The sequence below is a fragment of the Prinia subflava genome, chromosome 8 (genome assembly GCF_021018805.1).
Source record: "Prinia subflava isolate CZ2003 ecotype Zambia chromosome 8, Cam_Psub_1.2, whole genome shotgun sequence".
Classification (NCBI taxonomy): domain Eukaryota; kingdom Metazoa; phylum Chordata; class Aves; order Passeriformes; family Cisticolidae; genus Prinia; species Prinia subflava.
The window spans coordinates 17235829-17250535 of NC_086254.1; the positions used below are offsets into that span (position 1 = coordinate 17235829).

Below are 14707 nucleotides of genomic sequence, written 5' to 3' on the forward strand. Positions count from 1 at the left end.
CTCTTAACCATTCCGGGGTGAGATGGAGGCAAGCAATATGCACCCAGGGGGTTTAATGAGGCATCCATCCCAAGGGAGTGGAGATAATTTAATTAAAGGGAACATTTTGTACTGGACTAGAAAGATTATTTTGCTGACTAAGAAATAAGTATTAGTTTTGTTAAAGGGAAATACCCAGTGAAATCCCAATATTCTATTTACCATATGTTTTTATTGTGCAAAAATAAAGTTTTTCAGTTTGATGAGAATCCCAAATTTCTGTCAGTTACATTTCATTCACATGGACAATTAAGCAATGCCAAAATGCTGATCGGATTGCTGGTTTCAGTGGGTACTTTACACTATTTAGGTAATTTAAATAAATGTTTATATAACCTTAACAGGTAATACAGCATTTCCTGTGTATTCCTTGTGCCTCTGGTCTTCAATTGTATGTGATGATCAGTAAAACATTTTGGTTTCCAGGTATTATTCCCAGAACTCTCATTTGCTAAGAAGAACCAGTGGAGGACTGTGAGGGTGTTGCCACACATGCAGAGGTACCTGGAGGAGGACACAGGCATTAGGGTCATCGTGTTCCATCACATCATCGCATATCAGCGCCCAAACATCCCTCTGGCAGCCCTGGCCGAGCAGTACCTGCAGGAACAGGTCCAACCCACCAAAGAGATGGCTTTGGTGCCTTGGCCCTGCACAGGTGCTGCCAGTGCCTGGAGCTGCCAGAGGCCTGTTCCTGGCCCCTGGAGCTGCCCTGGAAGGTGTTTCCTGCTCTTTCCCTTGTGGGCGACCCTCCCTGCAGCTTACGGAATCATACAATGGTTTGGGTTGGACGGGACCTTGAAGACCATCCACTTTGAAGCCATTCCCAGTTGTCCTATCACTCCAGGCCCTTATAAATACTCTCTCTCCATCTTACTTGTAGGCTGCGTTCAGGCAGTGGAAGGGGCAATTTTGGTCCCCCCTGGTTTTTTCTCCAGGCTGAACAATCCCAGTTCGCTCAGCCTTTCCTCAGGGCAGAGCTGTTCCACCCCTCTAATCATCTTGGTGTCTCTTCTGGACTCCCTCCAACAAGTCCATGTCCTTCCTGCGCTTGGGACCCAGGAATGGAGGCAGGTCTCACCTGAGCGGGGCAAAGGGGCTCCGGGCCTCCTCCTCCCCACAGGTGTGGGAAGGCAACACAGGATACGATCGGCTTTCCGGGCTGCGAGCGCACATGGCTGGGGCACGCCCCGTTTCTCACCCACAGCCGCCGCCGCATTCCCCCCTCCCCAGCGGATCCCGCCCGGTTCCCGCCGCGGCCCCACGGGGGCCCGCCCGCCCGGCCCCGCCCGCCCCCCGCCAGAGCGTCTGTCGCTCGCCGGGTGCGGGCGCTGTGCCCCGGCTCCCGGCCGGGGCTGAGGACAGGCGGTGTCAGCGAGGCGCGTCCCCCGACGCCTTCCGCAGCCGTGTCAGGTACGGCCGGAGAGGAAGGGGTGGGGAGGAAAAGGGAAGGAAGGAAAGGCAATGAGCGCAGCATTGCGACAGCAACCGCCCCCAGCGCAGGCTACGCTCCACAAGACCGTGGCGCGCCTGTTTTGTATGGCCGTGCCCTCGCCACGAATCCGCGCTTGGCCGCGCCCCTCCGTGCGCTCATGGGGGGTGGTGGGTAGGGAGCCGCGGGAGCGCGCGCGCGCCCGTGCGCTGCTTCCCTTCCCTTCCCCGCCCTCCGCGGGCTCCCGTGAGACGGCGGCGAACTCGGAGCGACCGAGCGAAGGGAAGAGGAAAGGGACAGGGGAGGAGCGGCGGCTCCGGCTCCGCGGGGAGGCCGCGGCGGGCCCCGGACGAACGGGCGGAGAGGGCGCTGTGGCGGGCGGTGAAGGAGCTGCCGAGGAGGGGCAAAAGCGGCCGCCCGCCGGCCCCTCCCCTTCGGGCGCGCGCTCGCCGCGGCGGCGGCGCTTCACGGCGGTGCGGTGAGAGGGAGGCGCAGCCGCGCTCTGTGAGGGGCCGCCGGGAGCCGCCCGCGCCAGGTAAGGGCCGGCAGAGCGCCGGGTGCGAGTGAACCTCGCGGCCGCAGATGAGGCGTGGGATACGACAGGGACACACCGTGAGGGGGCAACGCCCGGCGGGGGGTCGGAGGGGGGGTGCGGGGGGGAGGGGGGAGATCGCGATCCCCGCCACGCCCCTCCCGCGGGCGGGGGACGGTGCCGAGGGGACCGCAGCACCGGGGCTGGGGGTTCCTGCCCGCAGTTCCCGGGCGGAGCGAGCCGGCGCTGTCGGTGCCTCAGCTAATTCGACTGGGATGCGGCGGCGGCGGCGGCGAGCGCAGGGAAAGGCGGGGTCGGCGCGAGCAGCGAGTTCCCTAAAATTCCGTTTCTTCAATGAGAAATTGCCTATTTTGTTAAAAAAAGGGACTGTTTTGTTTAAAAAGAAAGCGGCGTGCATGGGTAAGTGCTCGGTGTTCATCCTGCCCTGCGGAATGCCGATCCATCCCCTCGGGCCCGAGGGAGGCCGTTCTTCTCACGCCGTGTTTAGCGGGAGGTGCCGCAGGTACCGCACACGTGATGCGAGCACACGCCGCCCTCGCCCCGCTGCTGCGGGCACCGGGGGGGTGAAACCCCCTCCCTCTGCGCCCTCGGAGGAGTGAGTAAGGCGTGTGCAGTCTAATGACACACAGTATCTCTCCGTTACAGGCGTGGGTTGGTTGGTGGGGGCTAAAATGCAAAAAACCAATGCGAGATGATGAGGCAGACGGCGCTCAGATGGGTGTTTTGGAAGAAAAGGGTAGATTCTCATCCCCATTTGTGTTGGGAAGTTCCGAAGCTGTTTTTGGTGAGCTGGTTTAGACAATGATGAAGCAGTGTGAATTTTAGGCTTCTATAAAGGTGAAAAATAGTGCAAGGAAAATGAAATATCTGGAGAATTTAAATAAATTATGGAGGCTAATTAGCACTGCCGGAGAGTGCAACATAGCTGCGGTATAGGAGCGAAGGCAAATCAATGTTGGATTGGGAGGAGAAGAAGAAATACTGCAAACGTACTGTGGAGAGCAACAACATGGCCAGGAGACCCTGCCAGCAGCACTGCTCAGGCTGGAGTGTGGAATGATTCCTGCAAGATGCTGAAGGTTTGGTGTTGTCTGTTTTTCTTATTTAATCCTCAGAACCTGATTTCCAAACCCGTACCTGGAAACGTCCATTCATAAGGTGTGAATTAAAAAGGAAAAAGGAGCTGGTGTAATAAGTGCATTTTGGTGAGAATGTTTTGAAGGTGATTTGCTGGCAACAGACATATGAGGCATTTTAGTGCGTGTTGAGACACCTTGGATTATGGGCAATTGGTGTGGAGGAATATTTACCTAGGAAATTCATGATAGACGTGTGATTGAATGAATAAAATACAATATATTGCCACTTGCCACAATCAAAATCTCATTTTTTGACTCCATAAACAAACTGTTGGTGGAAAGAGAGCAGTAATGCGTAGGCAAAGACTGTCTTAGCCAGTTTGAGGTCTGTGGCTTTTATGATTCTTGGGCTTCTAAGAAAATAAACTACTTGGAGTTGTGTTTCTTTTTTGTAGTGACTTGTCCCAAGGGCATCCTACACAGTAAAAGACTGTGTACTCCAAATTTACCCCAGTTTCATTGGAGAAGCAGTGTTGTATCCTGTTTGGATCTCTGCTGTGGCCATAGAATACTGGAGCATGGTGGCCTGCATGTAGACTTGTAATTACGTGTGAATTACTGGTTACATATTCAGGGTAACTGGATGACTAACATAATTTTATAAAATAAACTCCTTATCAGTACTGATTGCCTTGTAGCAGTTCCTATTCTTAACTTTGTCTTTTGCATTGGTTTTCCCAGGATACTGTGTGAGCTTCTGAGTTGTTTTAAGTTTCAGGTTGCATATGCTAGATTTACTTACAGTTAAATCTTTAGCAATACCAGTGATATATATGTCGATGTTGAGAAATCCATGAGCATACCTGTTATGTGCAGGAAATTTTTACAAGATGAATTTTTTAATACATTATAGACAAGCATCCCTAACTTCCTGCTTGCAAATTCTCACTTATTAATATTAATGACCATAAATGCAAATAGTTTTAGGCCCAGATATGTATCATGCACAGCGTTATGCACTCTGTACTCTTGAGTTTTGCAAGTATGGGTCTATATATATCTCCAGAAGAGCACTTTGATGCCAGGCCTGCCTGTGACACATTTAAGTTATTTATACTGTATATTCATTAGTTTATAATCTTGGGGTTTTTTTTCATTTCAGGATGCTTGTTAAAATTTATGGTAGTATATCTTACTTCTTTTGTTAGACTGCAAAAGAAAAACAATAAGAAGGAAGCCAGAAAACTGAAACAGCCCCTTGGTACATGGAAAACAAAAAAGTGGACCTATGACCCTCCCAAATTTGTGCATGGTTTTTCTCATTAGAAAAAGAGAGGGATTATGTCCTTCCTTATGTTTTATCAAGGTTTGCCTTTTCTAGCAGTGGTTAAACATCAGTTCAGCTGAGAGCCTGGTAACACCTGTAATCCCATGTTTTGCACTATTAAAAAAAAATCTTCTGCTTTGAAATTTTTTCAAAAGCAAAATCCTTATTTCTTGTCTCTTTGATGTATAAGCATTGATTCTTTCAACTTTTGAGCATGAATTTTCTTTAGAGCACAATGGTTATTTCCTTTGACAAGGTAATTTCCTTTGACATTCAGACAAGCAAATGGCTTTGAGTGTTGTTTCTTGATGAGGTTAGACAGATTTTATAGGTGGTGCCGAATCAGTAACCCCTCATCCCTGTTCTCCCACCCGCAGCATTGTGGACCCTCTGCCATGTGCTGCGTTGAACTTCTGAGCAGCTGTTGTGTGAAAGACAACTATTTATCTTTTGGAGTTCATTTCTTGCTGGATCAGCAAACTGAACTGAACCTGTGGGACATGGAAGTGACAGGAGGAGGATGCAGGAGTAGGAAATAGTGTGGCAGGATTTATCTTTTATGGCAGTCATGAGCTCTCTCTGAGTGGTTGATGCCGGTTAGGAACTTGTGTCTGGTGTATTGCATGAAGCCTTAAAATGGCACCTTTTGCTGTACAGGAAGTGAATGGTTTATGTTTAGTACTCCACAAATATTCATAGTCTTGCAGCCTTTGTTACGTCATTGGTTATAACTCACGCAGTCAGCCTGATCACAAATTTCAGCTTGTCTTGTGTTTTGTTTCTAATGTGATAAATACTCCACCTCTAGTTCTTTCAGTGTGCTTAGGACATGTGAAGTTCTATGGTGACAGAGGACGTGATGACATTGCCAGGGAGGGCTTTGGGAGGTTAGGGTGGTTGTCAGTGGTAACAGAACTGAGCTCGCTGGTTGTTTTTGACTCTTGTAGTTCAAGTCTTCGACCAAAACATGCCCCTCTGTGAGCTACTGTGAAGAAGATTATCTCCAGCCCAGTCCAGAATGGCACCTTAATTTAACTTGAAGGTGGAGAACATGGCTGTTGCACTCACTGGAGATAAAATAGTGTTTGGAGCTCACTGCACCTGCAAATACTTGATCCAGTGAACTGGGTCATTTGTCCCTGGTTTATTTGCCAGCTAGACTTTATGAGCTTGGAAAAACCAGATTCTAATTCTGTTTCTTAGAACGATTCCTGTCCCATTATTGTATGGGGCTAAAATGTAGTTGTTTGTTTTACATTAATTTAAAAAGTGATTACTTTAAATACAAGCGCTACATTACTTAGAGGAAATAGGGCCTTGTTTTGTGGACTTGCATTAGAAAGGGGGAAACTGGGAATTTAGAGTCCAGCCTTGGAATTATCCCTTGTGAAGCTGTCCCGTCTCAGGGTTCCTCAAGTTTCTACTTCAGCAGCCTGTGATGAAAAGGGTCTAGTTTAGCAAGGATGCTGGACACATTGGAGAGGAATTTAGCATGGAATTGCCTGTGGGATTCTGATAAGAGAGCAGAAGTTACTTTGCTAGGTTGTGAATAAAAATGCTGTATGTTCTTGGTGCTGTGGTAATAGGACTGTGGTATTTCAGCTCCTCAGGAAGAGAAATCATCGAATAATCTGTTGAGTTGGCTTTCTTCCTGGGTAGCATTTATTCCCTGTCTTTCCAAAATTCATCAAATAACAGAATTTAGACTGTGAAGTGAGAAACTCTATCTTGAAAAATACTCTGTAAGACAACATTAATTAGTAATAATAAAATATAAAAAGTACCATGTGCTTATTTATGCCATGTCATGTTGCTATTTGATTTCTAAGGAACCATTACTTATTCATGGCTTTTATAAAATATATGTAATAGTTGGGTTTCTATGTATTCTGCTTACAGCAAATTTAGGTCTAAGTTTGCCTTCCTCAGTAATTTTTAGAAAATTTTGAAGTTTTTTTCCTGCTCTGAGTGGAGAGCTTATGTACTAAAAATGTTGCTTTTTTGAACTTATAATTTGAGTAGCTTTTTTTTTGCCTTCCTCTCCCATCCATCCTGTTGCATTGTATAGGTGAGGGTTATTTAGCTTTACTGAAGAAGTAACCTGAGGTGGGAATCCTTAAGAGCCAATCTGGCAGAGGCACGTGCAGATACTTGAGGAACGTCTGAGTGAGTTCATGTTACTGTTCCCATACGAGCAGGTCTTTGCATGCCGCCGGAGCCCTGGCGCTGCTGAGGAGCGATGTTGTGTGAGCTGATGTCAGGGAAGTAATCTGGGAGAGTGGCGTCTCTTGAACTGGCATCACTAATGAGGAGAGTGATGAATCATGCGTGTTGACATTTCCGCTCTTACCAGTATTTGTTATTTATTTGTCCTTTATGAAAAGAACAAGGAGCATCTTCCTGAGCAGACTGGGAGTTCTGCAGGGTGAGGGCAGGCTTGCTGTTAATTTTGCTGTTTGGCTGCAGAGGGATTTGTTTAAGAGATATTTGAGACACGTAATTTCAGAGTCTTGGAGCAACTTGTTGCTCATTAGTTGTTCACTTGTACATAGTGAGAAAGAATTGAGTGGTATGTCCAGAGTAGAGGTCCTGGGGTAGATGAGTGATCCTTTCTTCCATCACAAGCAGTTCCATTCATGGTGCCCCATTTCACAGAAGTTACTGAAAAGTCATCTGATGAGCATTTGTGACCTTACTGTGCTGATCAAAGCAGCGCAGGCTCAAAGCTGTGTTTGTTCCTTGCTGTGCTGCAAATGGATGCAAATACCAAGAGTGTGTGTGCCGTTATGGCGGCCTTCCCAGAGCTTGGAAGAATGGAGACAAGCCTTCTTGCTGCTCTTGCCTCGAGTTTTTAATTTGTAAATTTGTGATCATTTCTTTTCGAGTAGGTTGCATGGGAGACAGCAGAGGTCTGCTTATCATTTGAAATTATTTGTCTTTACATCCAGATTTCCATATGTTCTGGTTTTCTGCCATTGGAATTAGCTGACTTGGTTTTCAGAGATCAGATTTGCAGATTTCCAGTGTGTTAATAGTTGAAGCTCATATCACATGACTAATGAAATTCAGATGACTAGTTGAACTACACCTTTTACCATCATCTATGGGGAATATTTTTTAAGATTAAAATACAGTTTAAGATTAAAAATAGCTTGACAGTTGAGGAAAAAATTCCCAAATAACAATGAACAGGGTAAATATATCACTTTTCTCTGAGTTCCTCACTTTATTGGTGACTATTCAATTGTCTTATTTTTGCTTACATCAGCTGTAATTGCTGATTATGGTTGAATTGTAGTGATCTCGAATTGAAGATTTGTAACAGTCTCGTTAATGAAAGACCTATTTTGGATAGGTGAACCGTTATTTGCAATACAAATGACACTGAGTATTTGTTATTAAGAAATGTGAGGAGAGATGGTTAATTTGTATTTTATTGTTGGGGAGCTTCTTGTTTACTTACTTTCTTTTTGAATATTTTGGGTATTTGATTTTCCCCTTCATGCCTGTATGATTTCCATGGTAGGTACAATAATATTTGACAGATTGCCACTATTTTTCTGTATTCAGATTATTTAAGGAAAGTGCTTTTATAAAGAAATCAGTAGGAAACACCTCTGCTGCAATTTATGTTTTTTATGTGCCTTAATGAGTAAGGCTTGTATATGGGTGTGAATGATTTCCTCCTTTTTTTGTGTTCTCTTCAGGTGTCTTTCTTAAAAATTTGTTTTTCCTTCATAGTTTGGATGAGAACCTCAATGAGCTTATATGAAACAGAGAAACTATCAGTGCATATGAAAAATACCAAAATTGAAGACAGTGTATAATATCTTTCAGAATGGGAGTTTGAATATTTGTAACACTGGTGGTTCAGAAAGCAGTTGTGCATTACCTCTAACAGGCTGAAAAGCGTTAACTGATAGTTTTGAAAGTGTCTTAATGTCCTTAATGTGGAAACAATTATGGTCTCTTCTGGTCCTGCCAGTCCCCTTGTTGGTAATCCAGACTTCCCTGGCGGTGAATTTTCTGTCCTTGGATTGTGGAGTGTGAAGCTCATTGAGTTGGATCCTGTGATCAGCATTTTAACGGTTGGCTTAAATATTGGTAACAATACAAATATGTTATTGATGGGTTCTGATGCCATGCATTTGCAGTGGGCTGCCTCTGGCTGAGGTTATGAAATACTATTTCCAGTGAAGTCAAGGAGAAAATACAAGAAAAACTGAGAGAAGACACGGGAGAGAAACAAATGCGAATTGAATCCTGGTCGTGTATCTGGAGGTATAAATGTTGGAGGATTTAGATTTTTTAATGCATTTGTTAGATGGAATGTTGCTTATTGGCTTTATTATTTTAGAGACACAACACAAAAGAAAATAGGGCTTATCTTTTATTGCTCTTTGAGGAAATTTTGCCTGCCCTGTCCCATCATCCAGCTGGTGATTCCTGCTGAAGACTGCTGGTTTCTCAGCTGTGCTGAACCAGATGTCTGGGTGTAAGGTAAAAAGAATAGTCACATTTTGCTGCCTTCCCCCTGGTGTTCTTGCCCTGAAATTGCTCACTGGTAGAGCTTGTCAAGTGGAAGTAACAGTCCTCTTTTGTCCCACCAGCCTGGCACAGCCTTATTTCATCAATAAAAGTGAGCTTCTGCTATTTTAACTTCTTGGATCTCCTAAAGTTGGCATTTTTAATGAAGAAATGTAAGAAAGTGAAGGAACAATGTCTAAACAGGGTGTGCTGAACAGTGAAGTGTGCATATTTCTGTGGTCAGTCCTTTTATCTACCTCTTTAATAACAGATTATTTTCCCTTTTGCCTCATCTCATCTCATTGTGTTGTGTAGGATTATTCTCTGTCAAGAAATTATTTTTGATAATAGGGTGCCCTCAGTGTTCCAGATAGCGGTGTGAAGAGGCCTAGTAACAAGAAGATAAAGGTACAAAGTGCTTTTGTAAAAATGAGTTCCATGTTTTTAATGCTGAGAGATATCTGTGGGAAAGCCTGTATGTTCTGTAGTTCACTAGGACTGGGGGATGACAGCATTTATTCATTTATTTATTTAGGATGCTTGAAATTTGAAATTGGTCAAAAAGTGTTGATTTTTCAGGCGTAAGACCCCTGTGCTACCCCTGTTTCTGCAGGCTCCTTCAAAGCAGGCACACTCCTGGTTCCATGTCTCAGCTCTGCTCAGTGTCTGAGAAGAAGATGATCTGGGAGCAGAAGGGGTCAGTGACTGAGTAGATAATTGGAATGGGCTCAGCCAGGCTGTTCCTGCAAGTGCTCTAGAGGAAAGTCTTCAGCAAAGGGCAGCTTAGCAGGCAAGCAGATAAACAACTTTCTATTCTTCAGAGATTCTATGGAATAGAATATGGAAGGGTTCTGAGAGAGGGAAAACCAAAGGGAAATAGCGAGGATGGATTTTTAGAAATCGGTGATGCTTGGAGAAGAGAGACAAGAGTGTGTGTGTGTGTCTATAGCTTTCATGAGAGTTGTTAAACTGAGCCTATGGAGAGATGCAAATGCAAGTGTATAGCATCTATTGAATGATGAAAATAGATGCTTGTGCCTTCAGATTTTGCTGCCATATCCCAGCTTGCAGGCCCTGGTGTTCTTCATGTGACTTTATATTTGAGGATATTTGCAAAATGATCTAGGTTATGGCAGGTATTCTGTGCGTGTAGCTGTGTGCTGCTTGACCTGTTACTTTCTTTTTAGGTTGGGATGTAATGCTGATTATCTTTCCCAGCAGCTTTTGCAATTCTACATAATCTTAGTTTAATAGATAATTTAAATTTTATGGAGGGACAAATCCCCCATTTTCTTACTTAGTGGGTTTTTTTCCTCTTACTCAAATTATTTTCCTTTTTAATTTTCAGTGTAAGATTTGATTAGAGGACCCCAGCTCAGTTTCCTGCTGCTTTACACAGTTGTTAGTATGAGATACTCAGTTTCACAGTTAGAACATCTGTGTTTGATTGAAATCTTTCTGAGCAGCTTTTCATTGGCACCAGCCTTTGGTTGATGCCTGCATGGGGGCCGTGACATCCCTTGTTTTCTTGTCTTCAGGAGGGGGCATTTAGTGTAACAGGCACCATGAAAGAAAGAACTATTATTCTTTTAAGGCAGCAACTGCAGTGAGCTACATGTGCCCACTCGCTTTCTCCTCAGACCGGTAATATCATCTCTGTCTTGATTTAGAGAAAATGAAGAAGCTGTAATGCTGGCAGCAGGCAGTGCTACTCCACCTCCTCAGCAGAGGTGGAAAGGACCATCTGGCACTATGTGGGTAGCAGTTATCCCAAAAAGTAATAACAGTGGGAGTTCTTGCCAGTTACAAGTTGTGATCACAGGCCAAATGGTGTCATTCTAAATCAGTGTACGTTTTCAAAGAGAAAGAGATGCAAATATTTATTTTTGCCAACTTGAGAAGTAATTTCAGTCATGGGGGGCTCTGCTGGGGTTTTAGTTGCTGGCATTTGAGAGAAAGTGTGAAGGGAGTAAGTCAGAGGAATATGGCTGTGATGCCTGCTAGACCACCTCCTAGGCACTAAAAAAAGTTGGCTTTTTTTTTTGTATTATGTAAGCCTCGACTGGATTAATCCATTAAATTGAGGATTTTTTTTTAAAAGGCTATGTAATGGAGTGGTCTATTGATTTGATTTAGACTTTGCTCGATGGGGACTGAAGATCTCAGTCCTTATCTTTGGCACTACTGACTAGTCTTGAGCAAGTTGCTGTTCTAAAATGATAAGAAAAACTTTATAATGAGATGAAAGACTCTCTATCTTGGTTTTAGAAGCACTTCAGTATAGTGGCCTGTGGTATTTTTGTCTGAAAAGTTGGATGTGGCAAAATCAGAAGTGCTGTACAGTGGCTGCAGCTGGTTAACAGGTTGCTCAGTAACCTGGATGGAGAAATTGAGAGTGTACTGGTAAAACCTGTGGATGGCATTGGCTTTCAAGGTGTTGCAGGGATAGGAAGAAAGGATTAGATTCAAACGGATCTTGAAAAATTGGAAGCTTGGAGTATGAACAAGGTAATTTCTCACCGTTTATTCTGAATGAAAACGGTCAGTACTATAAATACAGAAGAACAGGAGCAGCACAAAGCGCTATAAAACATCTGAAATGAAAATGGAAAAAAATCATTTGCATGTACACAGTGCGAGGGAAATTTAGGAGGAATTGTGAATTTGTGCCCTTTTTCAGACCTGGGTTCTTGCTGCAGACTTGCTCAGGCTCTGTCAATACTGTGCATCAGTGTTGAGAAAATTTCTACACAGACAGGCTTTCAAAGAGGGCTTTGGTCTTTACCAGATTTCCTGGGTAGGTGTAGCTGCTTGTCACAGTGTCACAAATGTCAGTGTACATTGTCTCAACAGGATCTTCCAGCCCCTGCATAGCCATAGCTGCAGGAATCCTCATAAAGTGTCTAAGCTTTGCGTTCTGATTTCGCCGATTACTTTGTGCGGTGGTTTTGTTGTTGGTTTGATTTTGGTTTTCTTAACTGCTTCTGCCTCTTGTCAATGTTCAGAGACCCAGCTTACCAAATCTGGTCAATAAAGATTCTGTCCAAGCTTACTGAATATACTCTAGTCCTTGCACTGAGTCAGTTTTCCATGTTGTGTTACTGTAGTTTGGATCTTTGGGAGTAGAAATCAGAGTTGAAATTGGTGGACACGTGCAAATTTAAGTGTTATTTTGTAAGTGTGTGCATGTGGTTGTTTAATCTGTTTACCACATTATTTCTATTAAGAATATAGTTTAAATCAGGTATCAAGGCACCATTTTGGAGTAGTCCCTTCAATGAGTTAATTTTTTGTGACAAGTTTCAGCACTCAGGTAAACCAAATCCATGCTATGGCTTTTAGGAAACAGATGTAACTGAATACTGTGTGTTCTCTAATGTTGCTTGGTTACAATTAAAATTTTGCACTAAGAAAGCCATTATGATTAAGTTAAACTTTCGCATTGCTTTTGTCCTCACAGACAGGCAGCCTCACAGAAAAAGCAGTTTAGGCCCTACGAGGAGCTGGCTCTCACCTTTACTGGTGACATGTGCGTGTGTTTTTATGTAGTCACGGTTTTTGACTCCAGGATAATCACAAAAAATCATATGCAAATAAACATTCCTCATAAATGGAGGCAAATGAGAAATCTTTCCAAATTTGGATGAAACAATCTTTAAAGGAAGATTAAATCATGTAACATAAGCTTATTTAGCTGTTCATCTTTATCTGGAAACCGAGCAACTGTACAAACCATCCAAGTGACGAGTCTCTCTTTATGTACGGTGTGCTCTGGGTTGGTTTTCTTCACTTTAAGAATAACGTAATATGCAGAATAATCTTGTAGTATTAATGGTTACCTGTTTAGCTGTGGATGTAGTAGAGCTGAGTATGGATGTGGGGATTTATTTACCCTTCTCAGATGTCACAATCTGCCACCTGTGCTCTTGTGTCTGATGGACGTGAGTGCTGGCTGCAATGTGCAGTTCTGGAATTTGGGCAGCTTAAACCTCTCCTGTCAACCATCCATACTGTAAATCCCCAGATTTATATCTGCTGGCACTTTGCTCGTAGTCTATACACTTGTGCTGAACTTCTGTGTAAAGCCAATCCTGCCTGCTTACATTCGAGAAGTGTCTTTCTGTATTGTATTAAGAGCTTATCCATATGCCTCGGGCTTGGAGTGCAGGAAGTCTGCTGGCAGCAGTCCTGCTGTTCCATATTCTGAGCTCAGGCTCTTTGTGAATAGTCAGAAAAAAAACCAAACAACCATAAAGCACAACAAGTTATTGACTGATGGATTTCTAGATAAGTTTTGCAAGAAATTTTGAATAAATACTAAAATTATATGTAAGAAATGATGTGGCGTGGCTGGTTGTGGTATAAGCGGCAGGATGTGTGATTAAAAATGAGATTGAGCAGTGTATAAGGGCTGGTTTGGGAAAGAACAGTCTCCACCTGGGCCTCATTCACTGTGGTTATGGCGCAAACAATGGCTGTTAATTGGAACAGGTTTCAACACTGTGAAAAACTATATATGTAATTCCTTTTGACACTGGATATACTTGATCATTTATCATTAAAAAGAACATCTGGTCTTGATTTTTACAATTAATTTGGATCAAGAACTACTTTTTATGTATTGTTCTATTTTGGAACTTTTAATATACAGTATCTACATTAAAATGCTTTTTAACAGAGATTCTAACTTTTTTTTACCTCCCAGACTCTCTTCCAGAGAAGATGATAATTTTGGTTCCACATAAATTATATATAGTGACTTTTGAGTTCTCTATGAGAAAACCCCCAAATCTCCTTGAAACTGAGGCTGACAAAGCCATGGCTGTAACAAAGCACTTGTTTACTGACTGTCAATGCTGGTTTTGTTTGTGAGATTTTCCAAACCTGGGCTGAACTTTCAAACGCTTTCGGTTTTCTGAGAATGTTCATGGTACACCAGCAAATAAACTATCCGAAGGAATATCCTGAATTTCATAAACAACAAGAAAGGGAATAAATTCTGGAGCGTTTTCTAACTCTCTGCAAGGCCACAGGGTCTGGCTCCATCACTTCAGTGTATAATAAATGTGAGTAGACCAAGCTCAGAAGTAGATAAAAAATAACCCCATAGTAACATACAGAATTTTATATATAAGTTAATCTTTGTGGGTTTTGTGGAGAAATAGCTTTTTGTTTGATACAGTCCATGCTTGTGTATGTCAAGGCAAATAGCATCTTTTGAAATGTTCTGGAGGGCCTGTGTGGGAAGGGAAGTTCAGTCTCAGCCTGAAATTATTTTGGATAATTCAAAGGAACTACAAAACTGTTGTGTAGGATGCCTGTTTGTATTTTTAAGATGCTCTGTAACACATGATTCACATAAAATATAACTAGAGAGAGCCCAGTAAAATGTACTGTGTATCTATTCTCCCTCTTCAAAAAAACTGAGTTTCCATTCCTGGTGTCAAGTTGTTGTATCTGAAATGCTTGTGCCAGTGGGATTTGATCTGTTTTGTTTTGTTGTTGTGTTGTTTTGTTTTAAATATAAACCAGAAACAGTAAATGATTATTGAAAGTATAAATACTTCAAAAAATTGAATTGTATTATTTTCTTCCAAATAAGAAACCACTTAAAATATTAATCACTTTGATCATGTGTTTAATGTGCCTAATTTGATGGAAAGATGATATATTTATAGCTGTTTACCTTTTAGTTAAAGATGTCTCCAGATTTCATATTGTGTTACTTTGTATCTCTTGGAATTCCAGAT

The 14707-nt window shown here is 43.0% G+C and overlaps 1 protein-coding gene across 9 annotated transcripts in view; it reads left to right on the forward strand.

Moving 5' to 3' along the window:
• Positions 1 to 1466: 1466 nt before the first annotated feature.
• TANC2 (tetratricopeptide repeat, ankyrin repeat and coiled-coil containing 2) overlaps positions 1467 to 14707 on the forward strand; it is a 151485-nt gene continuing 138244 nt past the window's right edge. For all 9 annotated transcript variants that reach the window (XM_063403620.1, XM_063403621.1, XM_063403623.1 and 6 more), the window contains exon 1: positions 1467 to 2006. The gene's annotated coding sequence lies outside the window, so the exon portion shown is untranslated. The remainder of the gene's footprint in view (positions 2007 to 14707) is intronic.